Consider the following 15,989-nt stretch of genomic DNA (forward strand, 5'->3'; position numbering starts at 1 on the left):
CCTCCATGTGTTTGTGCTTTTCACATTTTTTCCCCTGTAATTCATTTCTAATCTCATAGTGTTGTGGTCAGAAAAGATGCTTGATATGATTTCAATTTTCTTAAGTTTACTGAGGCTTGATTTGTGACCCAAGATGTGATCTATCCTGGAGAATGTTCTGTGCGCACTTGAGAAGAAAGTGTAATCTGCTGTTTTTGGATGGAATGTCCTATAAATATCAATAAAATCTATCTAGTCTATTGTGTCATTTAAAGCTTCTGTTTCCTTATTTATTTTCATTTTGGATGATCTATCCATTGGTGTAAGTGAGGTGTTAAAGTCCCCCACTATTATTGTGTTACTGTCGATTTCCTCTTTTATAGCTGTTAACAGTTGCCTTATATGTTGAGGTGCTCCTATGTTGGGTGCATATAGATTTATAATTGTTATATCTTCTTGTTAGATTGATCCCTTGATCATTATGTAGTATCCTTCCTTGTCTCTTATAACATTCTTTAAAGTCTATTTTATCTGATATGAGTATAGCTACTCCAGCTTTCTTTTGATTTCCATTTGCATGGAATATCTTTTTCCATCCCCTCACTTTCAGTCTGTATGTGTCCCTAGGTCTGAAGTGTGTCTCTTTCAGACAGCATATATATGGGTCTTGTTTTTGTATCCATTCAGCAAGCTTGTATCTTTTGGTTGGAGCATTTAATCCATTCACGTTTAAGGTAATTATCGATATGTATGTTCCTGTGACCATATTCTTAATTGTTTTGGGTTTGTTTTTGTAGGTCGTTTTCTTCTCTTGTGTTTCCCATTTAGAGAAGTTCCTTTAGCATTTGTTGTAGAGCAGGTTTGGTGGTGCTGAATTCTCTTAACTTTTGCTTGTCTGTAAAGCTTTTGATTTCTCCATCAAATCTAAATGAGATCCTTGCGGGGTAGAGTAATCTTGGTTGTAGGTTCTTCCCTTTCATCACTTTAAGTATGTCATGCCACTCCCTTCTGGCTTGTAGAGTTTCTGCTGAGAAATCAGCTGTTAACCTTATGGGAGTTCCCTTGTATGTTATTTGTCGTTTTTCCCTTGCTGCTTTCAATAATTTTTCTTTGTCTTTAATTTTTGCCAGTTTGGTTAATATGTGTCTCGGCATGTTTCTCCTTGGGTTTATCCTGTATGGAACTCTCTGCACTTCCTGGACTTGGGTGGCTATTTCCTTTCCCATGTTAGGGAAGTTTTCGACTATAATCTCTTCACATATTTTCTCTGGTCCTTTCTCTCTCTCTTCTCCTTCTGGGACCCCTATAGTGCGAAAGTTGTTGCGTTTAGTGTTGTCCCAGACGTCTCTTAGGCTGTCTTCATTTCTTTTAATTCTTTTTTCTTTAGTCTATTCCGCAGCAGGGAATTCCACCATTCTGTCTTCCAGGTCACTTATCCGTTCTTCTGCCTCAGTTATTCTGCTATTGATTCCTTCTAGTGTAGTTTTCATTTCAGTTATTGTATTGGTCATCTCTGTTTGTTTGTTCTTTAATTCTTCTAGGTCTTTGTTAAACATTTCTTGCATCTTCTCAGTCTTTGCCTCCATTCTTATTCCGAGGTCCTGGATCATCTTCACTATCATTATTCTGAATTCTTTTTCTGGAAGGTTGCCTCTCTCCACTTCATTTAGTTGTTTTTCTGGGGTTTTATCTTGTTCCTTCATCTGGTATATAGCCCTCTGCCTTTTCATCTTGTCTCTCTTTCTGTGAATGTGGTTTTTGTTCTACAGGCTGCAGGATTATAGTTTTTCTTCTGTTGTCTGCCCTCTGGTGGTTGAGGCTATCTAAGAGGCTTGATGGGAGGCTCTGGTAGTGGGTAGAGCTGATTGTTGCTGTGGTGGTCAGAGCTCAGTAAAACTTTAATCCACTTGACTGTTGATGGGTGGGGCTGCATTCCCTCCCTGTTGGTTGTTTTGCCTGAGGCAACCCAACACGAGCCTACCTGAGCTCTTTGGTGGGGCTAATGACAAAGACTGTGGGAGGGCTCACACCAAGGAGTACTTCCCAGAACTTCTGCTGCCAGTGTCCTTGTCCCCATGGTGAAACAGAGCCACCCCCCACCTCTGCAGGAGACCTTCTAACACTAGCAGGTAGGTCTGGTTCAGTCTCCCCCGGGGTCACTGCTCCTTCCCCTGGGTCCTGATGCGCACACTACTTTGTGTGTGCCCTCCAAGAGTGGGGTCTCTGTTTCCCCCAGTCCTGTCGAAGTCCTGCAATCAATTCCCACTAGGCTTCAAAGTCTGATTCTCTATGAATTCCTCCTCCCGTTGCCGGAACCCTAGCTTGGGAAGCCTGATGTGGGGCTCAGAACCTTCACTCCAGTGGGTGGACTTCTGTGGTATAAGTGTTTGCCAGCCTGTGAGTCACCCATCCACCAGTTATGGGATTTGATTTTACTCTGATTGCGCCCCTCCTACCATCTCATTTTGGCTTCTCCTTTGTCTTTGGATGTGGGGTATCTTTTTTTGGTGAGTTCCAGTGTCTTCCTGTCGATGATTGTCCAGCAGCTAGTTGTGATTCTGGTGTTCTTGCAAGAGGGAGTGAGAGCACGCTGTTAGAATTTTTTTAAACCCAATTGTTCTAATGCTATTTAGGAACAAAGCCTGATTTAAATTTCTTATTGAATATGCTTTCTTTTGTAGCAATCTAGGAAACTGTATTTTGGACGATATTTGAAATTATGTAATTCTTGAATAAAACGTTTTTCCAAACCAAAAAAAAAAACTAAGACTAAAATAATAAAGTAATTTAAAAGGTAGCATGTAATATAATTAATATTTAGAAATCAATAGCTTTTATATACACAATCAGTAACTAGTTAGGGGACATAACATTAGGACAAATTATTTACAACAGCAAAAAGAAATAAGATAAGAAATAAGACAGCCATACAGTTTTCCCAAGAAAGCAAGAATAGAGTCATTTATAACTTGACTATAGGAAAGTGTTCTCTAAAAGTGACTCAAAATAAAGATGTGATAAAGGAAATGATTGATGAATGATTACAGAAAATTAATTTAAAAGGCTATTGTGTGGCAAAACAACCGAATAAAAAAAGATAACTAACAAACTGGAGAAAATATTTGCTGTATATATCACAGATGAAGGACTAACATCTCTAATATACAAATAAGTCCTAAATTTTTTAGGGAAAAAAAAAAAACAACTCAAGAACCCCATAGGAAAAATGGAGAAAAGGTAAGAACAGACAATACAAATAAAGATGTCAAAATGGTTCTACACCCTATGACAGGATGTGCCACCTACCTCATAATTAGAGAAATACAAGTAAGCCCTACACTGAAATGACATACATATATATATATATATATATATATATATGAAAATGATATATGGAAACATATTCTGTTGACAATACTTTAGAAAACAGATATTCATATGTTACTCATGGGAATGCAAGTTTGAAGAGGAATTTGTGAATATGTAACAAAACTACATGTACATTTAGATTTTAACTAGTATTCCAATTCTGGGAATTTATCCGGAAAACATGCCTCTAACAATATGAAAATAGGTATTTCCAATATATTCATCACAGCAATATTTGTAATTGCAAAATATTGCAAACAGCCTAAGCACCCATTCACAACATATTGGTTGAATAAACTATGGTATATCCATGTATTGTAGAAATATTCATCTATAAAAAGATCTGTTTGAACTGGTAGGGAATAATTTCTAGAATATATTGTTAGGTTAAAAGAAAAAGTAAAGCACAAAAGGGAATTTATAGTGTATTAGCTTTTTATTAGAAGAAAGTAGTCATATCTTTGCTCATTTCTGTAAAACAAATACAGGACACTTAAACCAGACAATAATAAGGTTGATGATTAAACAGGATAGGATAGAATGGATGGAAAGGGTGGGTAGTTGAGATAGCATAGAATGTATGGGGAAAAGACACATTGAAGAGTATAAATTTTGCTTAGTTTTAACTTTTAGGTAATAGTTTTTCACATTCTCAAAAATAGATAAAATCAAGAAGGATAAGAAAAAATGGTATTATAAAAAAAAACCAAATCAGCCTAGGTTAATTTCAAATGGCTGAAATAATCACACTGAAGGGGAAAAAAAAAACTAATCCAAGTAACTCTTGAACCTAATGTTTTATCCACATATGATAGGACTGCCCTAATGAAATACCCATATATATTCATAGATCAACCTTCGGGAAAAAAAGTATATGTGATCTTGGAAGCAAAGATAAGGTTTTATTTAATCATCCAGTGATAACTTTTGTTATATGCTGATATGTGTTTCCAGTTTCAGAAGAATGACTGAATTTATAAATTGTATTTTATAGTATTTTTACCTTCCAAAACACATATGGTAGCTTAATCTGTGCAAGAACAAATAAAGTAAAATTAATTTTAGTACTCTGCACCAGGGTTTCCCTGATGCAAAGTGTTTGTGCCAGTTTTTTGTTGTTGTTGTTACATGACTGTATATCACAAGGGGTAACTGAATAAATTATTTATAGATATGAAACATATACTAATTATATTCACTTAAATGTCTTTATGATGACTTTCATAAAAATATTTATGATATTTAAACAATCACCAAAATCTGTGATTGTCATTGAATGTTGAATTCAACTTATGCAGAGTGTATTTTCAAAGGCATGAAAAAAGTAAGGCTTGGGACACTTTGTGGGGCAAAAGAAGACTTAGTGGATAAGTTTCAAAAAAATAAGAATAGTGTACCACCAGGGGTTGATTGGCTAGAGGTAGATAGTAGTAATGCTACATATACCTTAACATAAAGTCATAAAGCCTTATGTTGATACAGGTCTTAAAATTTACTGGTAGAAAACTTGCAGATATTACTGATTCTCGAAGTTCTCTGCTTAAAAATGGGGGTTTTTTTTTTAAAGGTGTATTTATGTACTTAACTGTCTCCCCAAATAAATGATAAATACCCCAGTCATACTTAAAATTAATTTGCTGTAGGGTCATGAATTTTCTATGTATCTCTTCATAGAAATTCCTATGAATAATTTAGATATTAATGCAGTCATAGTTTTTTATTTATAATAAATATTCCAGTCTGGGTCAAGATTTATTTGCTATCATTTTCCATCTTTATTCTAGGATATTTTCAGTAAACCATGGGATTCTTCTACATATGGTGTTTCACTTCAGTCCCGTAAGCAGTATTTCTGCCCTTTGATACAATGGACATCTGTTGTTTGTGACTGCCTAACAACTTTTTAAAAATATCACTCTGATTTATTAAGGTGACCACTTTTTCTCCCCAACACCTGCATTTCGTTATCTCTGGTGGAACCAACCACACTTCCTTTTTCCAGGGGTGGCTAAAGTTAGTCTACTCTTTCCATCATTTATACTCACTTCTACCATAAAGGACTTTACGCCATCTATAAAGTAAATTCACCCCAACTCTCTAGGATTCTGGTAGTTTCCATTTCCTGAAGAAACTTATAAGAGGTAGTTTAAAAAATACCATCCCTGAAACTGGAGCTTCGCTATCTCCTCCACTACCTATTATAAATTCTCGTCACCTTTAAATAGCATCTTTCCTCATGGAAGTGATTTAGATGGTGGGATAACTCAGACCTTCATCTCTGAGGGGTCTGCTTCTCTGGTGCCCTTGGTCACCATGCTTTTCATAGGCTCAGACTGCTGCACTTGTTAAATTTAAGGAGGAGAACACCAATAGAGGCCCTAGTAAATGATCCAGAAACCAAATGTGTTATTTTCTGCTCCATTTTATAACAGCAATCCTACCTCTTTCAGAAGAATAGAGTCCTTTGCCCCCTGCCAGGATAGATTTTCTGTCCTTTCCAGATCGTCTCTTAGCACAAAGAGCTCAAGGCAAAAGGACAGTAGCCATGGCTTGATGTTAAATGGAACTTTCTGTTTCTCCTGGTGAAAGTCAGTCGGACTTCTAGACCCACATAGACTTAAGTTGTAGAAACAGAAGGCACAAATTCTCTAAGTTGGTCATTAGGAGTGGTAGTAACTTAGGCCCATTCCTACTTTAACCTTTTGATTCCCAGACCCATAAGTTGTATCTCTAGGGAGAAAAGGTAATAATAGAAACTTTATTAGTGTTTTAAATATTAATATCTTTTAGTTTTGAAGTAGCAAAACAAGTATGGTTGTAATACTTATAATGGGCCACATAGTTTTCTAATTGCTTTACCTATAAAATCTTTAATACTCAAAGCTAACTTTGAGTATCCATATCTCCATTTCTTGGCTAAGTAACTTGACTTAATTCTCACAACTAGTAAACAGTTGAAGGTGACATTTGAACAGTCTAGCTCCTGAGATTATGAACCACTATATCACACTATCTCTTAAAGTTTTTTATGCTATTGTATTATCTGAGAATGTTAGCTATATTGTAGTTATAATGGCATAAATTATATAAATCTCAAATATGTAATAGAAGTGGTAATATTTTAAATAATTTAAGCATGTATCTTGGAATATCAGTTAACAGTATTCCCATTTTTATGAGGGCATTCAACACCAGATGTGCTTTGTAAAAATATAAAAAGATCATCCTATTAATTAGCTGTTGTTTTATTAGGATAGAAAAATGATTTTATGTGTTCTTTCCAGATTTTGAAAATTCATCAAATATGCAGGACAGAAAAACTAAATAAGACACTATTTAGAGATTTGTTTCACGACTTTACTGTACAAAAGATAATATGGTGGAATTAATTTAAAAGAAAATCCTAATCCCTGTTCCATGTAAGTTTAATTCATGAAGTTTCCAGTTCTCAAATCTCAAAGTTCTTAGACTCAACTGTGAACATTGTAAAGATACCCATGCTTGGGCCCTACCACCAGAGGTTCTGAATCAATTGTTTCAGGAGTGAGGACAGGGCAATTTTTAAATGGTTCCCAAATGATTCTAATGTGCAGCCAGAGTGAGAATTCCTGGCTTATGATAAAGTCCAGACATCTAAAATTTTAATATATCACAGGGTGATTATATAATAAATATTTCATTGTAATAATAAATGAACTATTGAGTTAAATTGAATATTGAAAGGTGCAATGTTACTAATGTGAATGTTTTTTATATAGGAGCAGAAGCTGTGTGATTCTGCACTAGTTGAGGCTTTAAATTGTGGAACACTACTGGGTAGCACTACTTTCATATGAAAATGGCAAACTCAAGATACTACTGAAAGAAATGTGATTAACGTGAAGCAATCATAGCATGCTAAAAACCATTGTGAGATTGAAAAGAGTTAAATGATATGAAGAAAATGACAAGAAATTATTCCCAAAATGGATACAATAATTAGATATACTGATTAAGGAAATATGCCTGAATTTGGCGAGAATTATGACACAATAGTTATGAGAGACATTCTCCTAAAAGTACATATTTGTGTTAACTATCATTGGTTGCCTCTTCCATTTGGGGAAATAAATAGGAGCCTTCGGTTTTTGGTAAACTTAGAATTGCTCATTATCTGCTGACCTTTTCATATTAAACATTCTTAATTCCTTGGGTTGACTAGAATCTCTAGAAATCAAAGGTTCATAGTTCATAGAATTGGAAACACCCAACTAGGTGAAGTGCAGGAACTGTCTATGTTATGCCGTTTAAAGCTCTTTGAAGAGAATGGTTCAGTTGAATATAAAGGACCTGATAATAGGGACAGCAGTAACAACTGGATTTGGAGAATTAGATTCTGTTAGATTAGCACTAGGTGTGTGAATACCAAATTTTAAATTGTAAAGTTCTTTTTTGTTCAGTCTTTTAATTTTTTTCTCTAAAGACATTTCTAAGGCCAACATTTTGATGTTTTCTACTTTGTACCATCTCTCTTAGCCGTGGAAAACCTTTTCTTAAACTGTAAAAAGTAAACATAAATTCCAAAGTCCCAAAGTATTATTTTTAAAGATAAAAATTGAAAACAAATTGAAAAAAACACTTTGAGTATACCACATTTTTAGGGGTATAGTGCTCAAAACTAATACATATTTTTTTTTTAAAAGATAAAAAATTGAATGTTTAAGTAATGTTTAATATTTCTGAACTTGTTTCCTAATTTGTAAATCAAAATATCTACCTCATATAATTATTTTGAGATTTTACTTAGGCAATATAGTTTGTGTGTCTGAAACATATATTTATTATATATTCAGTTATTATCACCATTGTTAATTTTGTTATTATTGATTCTAATTGTTTACCACTTAGATTTTTGGTTGGTGAGATAGGAGGTAAGCATTAATATATCAAAATTTTTCTATCTCTATATTAGAGGATTTGCCAGCCACCCAAGTTACTGATAAGTTTAGGATTTTAAACATTTCAGATGCCTTTAAAATTAACTTTATATTTGTAATTCAGATACTCCTATAAACTGTTGCTCAATTTGGCTCAACTCTTGCTCATAAATCTAAAATAAAACAACTATAGGAAGAGTAACTTTAAAAGAGTTGGCATCTTAATATTCTTAAGAGTTAGGCTAGTTTTAAAGTGTTAAGAGTAGTTTTCAATTTTTAAAAAATAATTATTTCTACAAAGTTACTGTAGATTCAGATTATAACACTGCACTATAATTATGGTTCAGATGGTACTGTTATTCTTAGCTCATACTTTCATTTGTATATAACTTCACGATAAGTACCTTTTCGGGCTAGAATTTCTCATACTTTCCAAGCAAAAAATATATTTTTTTCTGTAGATTGTTTGAATAAGCAACAATTCACCAACTGCTAGGATAAAAAGGGTATTTTAGAAATTCTGTGAAAAAGGTTTTTTTTTTTTACTTGTTTTTTTCTAATTTTTAATAGTCCTTTCAGCTTATATTTGATTTATACTTTTACATATACTCTAAACTTTTCAGAATGCACCATGAAAGTAATATGCTATATTTAAAAAATAGTATAGAGGGACATCAGTGATGTTTTAGTAAAAATTAATGAGGCTTTTATATGATATCCATATCTTTAAAGAAGAATAGATAAAGCAAACCATTTATAGAATTTTTTGCAAACCAATATGAATTAGATCCTCTATCGAATTTTATGGTTATAAGATGTCATCTGGACTGTTGATCTCTAGAGAATCAATTCATTTGTGGCAAGACTCCACAAATAGTTCAGGATGGTAGTAGAGGTGGCAAAAGCCCAGAACTATGGCATATGGATAAAAGCAGGAGTTCCGGTTTACAAACTATGAATACTAAATTGAGAGAGAAAGTTGTGCCTCAGTATCTCTTCAGTCACTATATGGGCACCAGGACCCATACCTAATAGGCAACCACCAGGCACACAGTATTTCTGACCATCAAGCACCCAATTTTTTGAGGGAGTGATGGTGAAAACAATGTTAAATAGTGAAGTTGGGTCTGCCAATGTGCTTTCTACCTTCATGAGCATTGTTGTGGTATCTGTGAAGGAACTTCTAGACTCCCTCATGCAAAAACTGCCTTATAATTAGTAGTTGCTATTTGCAGATCCTGCTTGTATTTACTGTACTACATGTTTATCTGCAGTGAAACACTTCCTCAAAAATTCAGACCATCTTTGATTTCTTACAAGCTATAATACCCTGTCCAAATGTTGCTTCCCTGTTTTACGTAGCCATGTAGCCAACTGGAAATGGTGATGTCTCTATCCTGACCCTCTCATCAAATTCTGAATTCCTTGTCAAATCTCCACAACCTAGTACTGGTCCACTCACTATATGATAATGAAAATAATAATTATAATGAAAATAGAGCCCAATTATTAAGTACTTTCTTTTTACTTACTTTGTTTAACGTGTCTCTATGTAGGATGTATAGTCAGACAGTTCTTGGTCCATAGCCTGTAATAGGCACAACGATCCCCATTCCTACTCCCAAAGAAGTCTATGTCCTAATCCCCAGAAGCTTTGAATATGTTACATTACATGGTAAAGAAAAAGTGAGATGAGAGATGGAATTAAGGTTGCTAATCATCTGACTTTACCATGGTGAGATTTTCCTGAATTACCTGGGTTGGCCCAACATATTTTCGAGAGAGGTCAGAAAATCAATATCAGCATGAGAAAGATTCAGCAGACCTTTGATGGCTTTGAAGATGGAAGGAGAATAGGCAGTTCCTAGAAGCTGGAAAATGCAAGGATTCAGATTCTCCCCTGCAAACTGCAGAAGAAGCACAATCCTGCTGACACCTTGATTTTAGTTCAGTGAGATCCATTTTGGACTACTTACTATGAGAACTAAAAAAACAATTTTTTGTTATTTTCAATCACAACGTTTAGGAAAATTGTTTACAGCAGCAACAGGAAACTAATACAGCTCATCCCTACTGTGTCTGTTAATGTGCACGCAAGAGCAAAGATTGTAGAACATAACATTTCCTTAAAATGATTATTTGATAAATCATCAAAGACTTGATAGGAATTGCATGTAGACTGAGAAGGGATCGATGGCTGTTTTGGGGTTCTTTCTGGAAAGGGGGGCAAAACACAAATTTATTCTGAACTAAGGAAATAAAACTTAAAGAAAACATTTGAGATTGTGAATGGGTATAAGTAGAAGATCCCTGAGAAGTAGAAGATCACCTGATTCCTAAAGAACAAGACTTCCTCAAAGCATGGCAAATTCTAAGAGATGACACCTTTTGTGAAGTAGGAAGGCATGTGTATGGCACATATTATCTGTTGAATTGATTGATTAATATTTTAGCAACATGGCTTCATTGTTAGAGTGTATGTAAGTATCAAAACTCTGATCATCAGATAAAAATATTTAGGCCTAGCTTAAAGTTACTTACTTAGGTCACTCCAAACTTCCCTTTTAATACATTATTTCTATTTTGTGGTAGAAAATTTGATGCTGAAGCTAGAACCCAGGTGTTGTAGTCTGAATTCTTTCTACTCCAAACTTCATATGTTGAAGTCCTAAACCCCAGTACCTCAGAATGTGACAGTATTTGATGACAGGGTTTTTAAAGAGATAATTAAGTTGGCCCTAATCCAGTATGAATGATGTTCTTATAAGAACAGAAAATTTGGATATAGACACATAGAAGATCATGTGAAGACACAGGGAGAAGACAACTGTCTGTGAGAAGACAACTGTCTATAAGCCAAGCAGAGTAGCCTGAAACAAATACTTCTGTCATGGCCTTCAGAAGAAACCAATCTTGCTGATACCTTGATCTCAGACTTCTAGCCTCCAGAACTATGAGAAAATATATTTCTGTTATTTAAACTACCCAATTTGTGGCAACCTTAGCAAACTGATATACCAGGTCAAATTGATCACATTCTTTTTAATGTTTATTGTTGAAAAAGTAACCAGAACAGATTGTGCCATTAATGGACTTTATTATAACTGGTATCTGCCTAATTAAGCAAGCTGTAGGATCTAGGGTATACAAACAAGTTACAACAATGCCAAATCAGTAGTAGAAACTGAAAGAAAAGCAAGACAAAAACTGGGGAGTAGAAACTATGTGTTTTATGAAACCACCTAAAACTGAGAGTATAGTAAGCCTAGGGGCAAATTATGTCTTTCAGAACTTTCTGCACAGCCTATTTGGAGGAAGAGAGCAGTAGCTTGGAAAATAGAATGGAAGGCGAGTGCAGACTGCTAGCCTGAAATAAGAAACCCTAAGTCTGGAACTGGTGTAAAAGTGAGAATTAGCCTAGAAAAAAATAATGACAGATGTAGCAGGAGGGGAATCCCCCTCGTCATGGAGGGGAATTTCTGTTAATTATTTTTTTAAAAATAATTTTATTCTAGATAGCTCCAGTGGGCAGCCCCTGCACAACTGTGAAAGCAAAAGATATGCTATATTCACTGCATGTAGTAGCAACCAGGATTTTTTACATCATGAACAAGCTAAGTCAAGTATTGATTGGTTTTATTTCACTTTTGAAATTATTATTATACTGATTATTGTTTTCATAGTTCATTTTCCAGTATTAACACTGCAACACTTTTATTTTCTGTGATGTTATTTAAAGTTTTTGCTCATTGAAATCAGTACTCATTTCTGGGATGATCCTTGTTCTCCTGCTTACAGCTATGAGTTTGTAAGGTAAAGTCGAAGATTCTCAGGCTGGGGGGAAACTTAAGTATAATTTTTCCTTCAAAAAATAGTATGTATAATAACAAGTATTATTAGCAAACTAGCATGTCATAACTTATAGATGTCAAACTGTAGTAAAAGATATAAAAATGAAAAGCAACATCTTTCTGCATTTCCTAAATTTGATTCTGTTCTCTCATGTTAATTAGCTTAAGGAATGTCTAACCATATACACTTACATATTTTTACACAGACTTTTTATTTTTAAACAAATTATATGCAATTGTTCTACAATTTTAATTTTTCATTTGTGAAGATACTTCGTGCATTTTTTCATGTTAACACCTCCAGACCTACCTTATTTTTTATTGACTATTGAATTTTAATTTATTGTTCAAGCAGAATTTTTAAAATAGACATCTTTTGGTAGGCACTAGGCTATTTCCAGTTGTTTTATATTACTAAACTTTATCTAGTGCATATCTTTTTACATATATCTTCATTCACTTTTGTAAGGCTATTTGTAGAATAAATTTAGAGGAAAAAAAAATTGTTACTGTCTACAGCTTTAAAATATATCCAGGCTATATTCCTTTTAAACACTTCCACTGCTTCCAGATCTCCCAGCCACCACCCTCATTCACATAGATCATTGCTATAGCCTCCTAAATGGTCTCTTACTCCCCTATGACCTAACCTCAATTCAGTATACAAGATGTCACCTCTTTGCTCAAAATCTTCTGAGTAATACCATTTTTTTTTTTAGAAGAATGTAAGTTATTTCATTTTTTTTTTAAATTTTATTTATTTATTTTATTTATTTATGGCTGTGTTGGGTCTTCGTTTCTGTGCGAGGGCTTTCTCTAGCTGCGGCAAGAGCAGCTAGAGAAAGGGGGCCGCTCTTCATCGCGGTGCGCGGGCCTCTCACCATCACGGCCTCTCGTTGCGGAGCACAGGCTCCAGATGCGCAGGCTCAGTAGTTGTGGCTCACGGGCCCAGCTGCTCCGCGGCATGTGGGATCCTCCCAGACCAGGGTTCGAACCTGTGTGCCCTGCATTGGCAGGCAGATTCTCAACCACTGCGCCACCAGGGAAGCCCAGTAATACCATTTTACTCAGAAGAATTTATGTCCTATTAATCTCCCCCTCATTCCTCCCACGTCCTTCACAGGAGCTTTCTTGCTGTTTCTCAAACACACCAGGCCACAGGGCCTTTGTATTAGCAGTTTCTTTGGCAACAAATCTGTTTCCCTGTAAATTGTGGAAGGTCAATCTCTCACCCTATTTTAAATGCCAACTTCTCAGTCCTACCTTGACCACACATGTGAAAAATGTCCAAAATGTCCAACCATTCAGTCTACAGTTCTTTTTTTAAAAATTTTTATACAGTGCTTATCACCTTCTATTTAATTTATAATTTGCTTATTTATTATATTTTTTCTCTCTCCACTCATTAGATTATGAGTCATTATAACAGGAACTTTTGTCTGTTGTGTTTACTGATTTATCGTAAGCACCAAAAGCACTCTGGTAATTTAAACACTCAATAACTATACAATGAATAATTAATGGATCGTGTTGTGTTCATTTTAAATGATAATTTTTGAACATTTGTCCCCTAGAAAGGCTGTAAAAGGAATTCTGTTCACACACATGAAAATTGTATACTATTAATTATTTTACTCTCTCCATCCAGGAGAAAATTGAGAGAAAGAGGTGAACTACATTCAATATGGAAGTTGGCTATGATGTCCTGTCATGCCCACATTAAATGTGAGCTTAGTACCATGGAAAACTGCCTTCCTATGAAGTATGATAAAATCAGCACAGTGTAAACTGACTGTATTAATTTGCTAGGGCAGCCACAACAAAGTACCACAGACTAGATGGCTTAGACAAGAGAAATCTGTTTTCTCATAATTCTGTAGGCTAGAAGTCTGAAATCAAGGCGTTGCCAGTGTTGGTTTCTTCTGAAGCCTCTTTCCTTGGCTGTAGATAGCAGTCTTTTCTATTTGTTTTCACATGATATTTTTTCTGCATATGTCTCTTCTTACCAAGACATAGTCATATTGAAGTAGGCTCCACCCTAGTAACCTCTTTTTAAGTTAATTACCTCTTTAAGACCCTACTTCCAAATACAGCCACATTCTGAAGGACAGAGGGTTAGGACTTTAATATATGAATTTTTATGGAAACGTAATTTAGCCATAATACTTATATAAAATTATCTTTTTCTTCTTAAGGGTGATGTTGAAGGTTCTTCCTCTTAAAAGAGACACAACTTTTGTAGTAGGCATAATTCTAAGATAACCACCAATGACCCACACCCCTGTATAATCCCCTCCCCTGAAGTGAGGTGGCATTTGTGACTTGCTTATAGACATTAGAATATGGCAAAGGTGACAGTATAGTCACCCCTTGATTAAATTATATTGTATGACAGAATTAATGGGAGAATCACTTCCACAATTATGTTATATTATGTAAGACTAAGACTCTGTCACTTACATACTGGAGCGGGAGATTCTCTTGATAGCCTTGGAAAAGAAAACTACCATAAACTGTACAACCACAAGGAAAAACTTATGCCAACAATCTGAGGGAGCTTGGAAGCAAATCCTTCCTTAGCTGAACCTCAATATGAGAACACCACCCAGATGAAACCTTGATTTTTGCCTTGTGAAACTAGGAGCAGAAAGAAACCTGAAAAGCTGGGCCTAGTCTTCTGACTTACAGAAACTGTGAGATGATAAATGGGTATTATTTTAAGCCACTAGTTTTGTGGTAATTTGTTATGCAATATAGAAAAGGAATCACACTTAGAAGTAAAGATAGAAGTAAATGAAGACTTGATAGGCCTAGACGGGACTACATATCTGCTGGTTTCTTCTCAGTGGATCCCTATTTCCTTTTTTATTCTGCTTTATTATTATCCTTTAAATTAGTCTGACCTAGTCCTTCCCCGGAGCATATGTGCCATCTCATAATTTTAGGTTTTCCCAAATAGCTTTCTAATTGATTTCAGTGCCCTAGTCTCACTACTTTATGGTTCCTTTTGTCAACGTTTCTCACCCAAACCTCCCCTGGACATTATTTGGTATGGATATAGTTTGAGGGCTTCGGCTACTCCAAGGCAGAATTTACATATTCTTTTCCCTTCACCAAAATTCCATCCTAATACCATTTTAAATCTCACTTTCTCATTACTCCTAAAGAGAGAGAAAAAAGTAAATAAAGAATGTTAAAAAGTAATTTCAAGCTTGGAAGACTTTGAAGATAATTTTGCCTTCTTAAAAATCTTTTTAAAAATTTTGTTTTTACTTGAAATTCCAATATTTAAAATACTATTGACAGGTGTTTTCTCTTTCTACAATTATTTTTAAAAAATCAGTTACTTTGTGGAGGGATTTTAATTATTAATGCACTAGTGAAAGCTATCAGTCAGTTTAGAGCTAGAACTGGAGTAAAGTTAGGACCTGAAAATTACAAGCAGACTTGCCTAAGGAGTAAGATGTGAGCATGGAACAGGTGTGGAAGGGAGAGGAGAAGAAAGAGACTCAGACCATTAAATAACAATATTTGCATACTTACCACTCCTTTCTTTTTCTTTTCTTTGAATTTTATTTTATTTATTTCTTTTTTATACAGCAAGTTCTTATTAGTTGTCTATTTTATACATATTGGTGTATATACGTCAATCCCAATCTCCCAATTCATCCCAGCACCACCCCCACACCCCCACTTTCCCCCCTTAGTGTCCATATGTTTGTTCTCTACATCTGTGTCTTTATTTCTGCCTTGCAAACTGGTTCATCTGTACTATGTTTCTAGATTCCACATATGTGCCTTAATGTACGATATTTGTTGTTCTCTTTCTGACTTTTACTTCACTTTGTATGACAGTCTCTAGGTCCATCCATGT

The sequence above is a fragment of the Balaenoptera ricei genome, chromosome 4 (genome assembly GCF_028023285.1).
Source record: "Balaenoptera ricei isolate mBalRic1 chromosome 4, mBalRic1.hap2, whole genome shotgun sequence".
Lineage (NCBI taxonomy): Eukaryota > Metazoa > Chordata > Mammalia > Artiodactyla > Balaenopteridae > Balaenoptera > Balaenoptera ricei.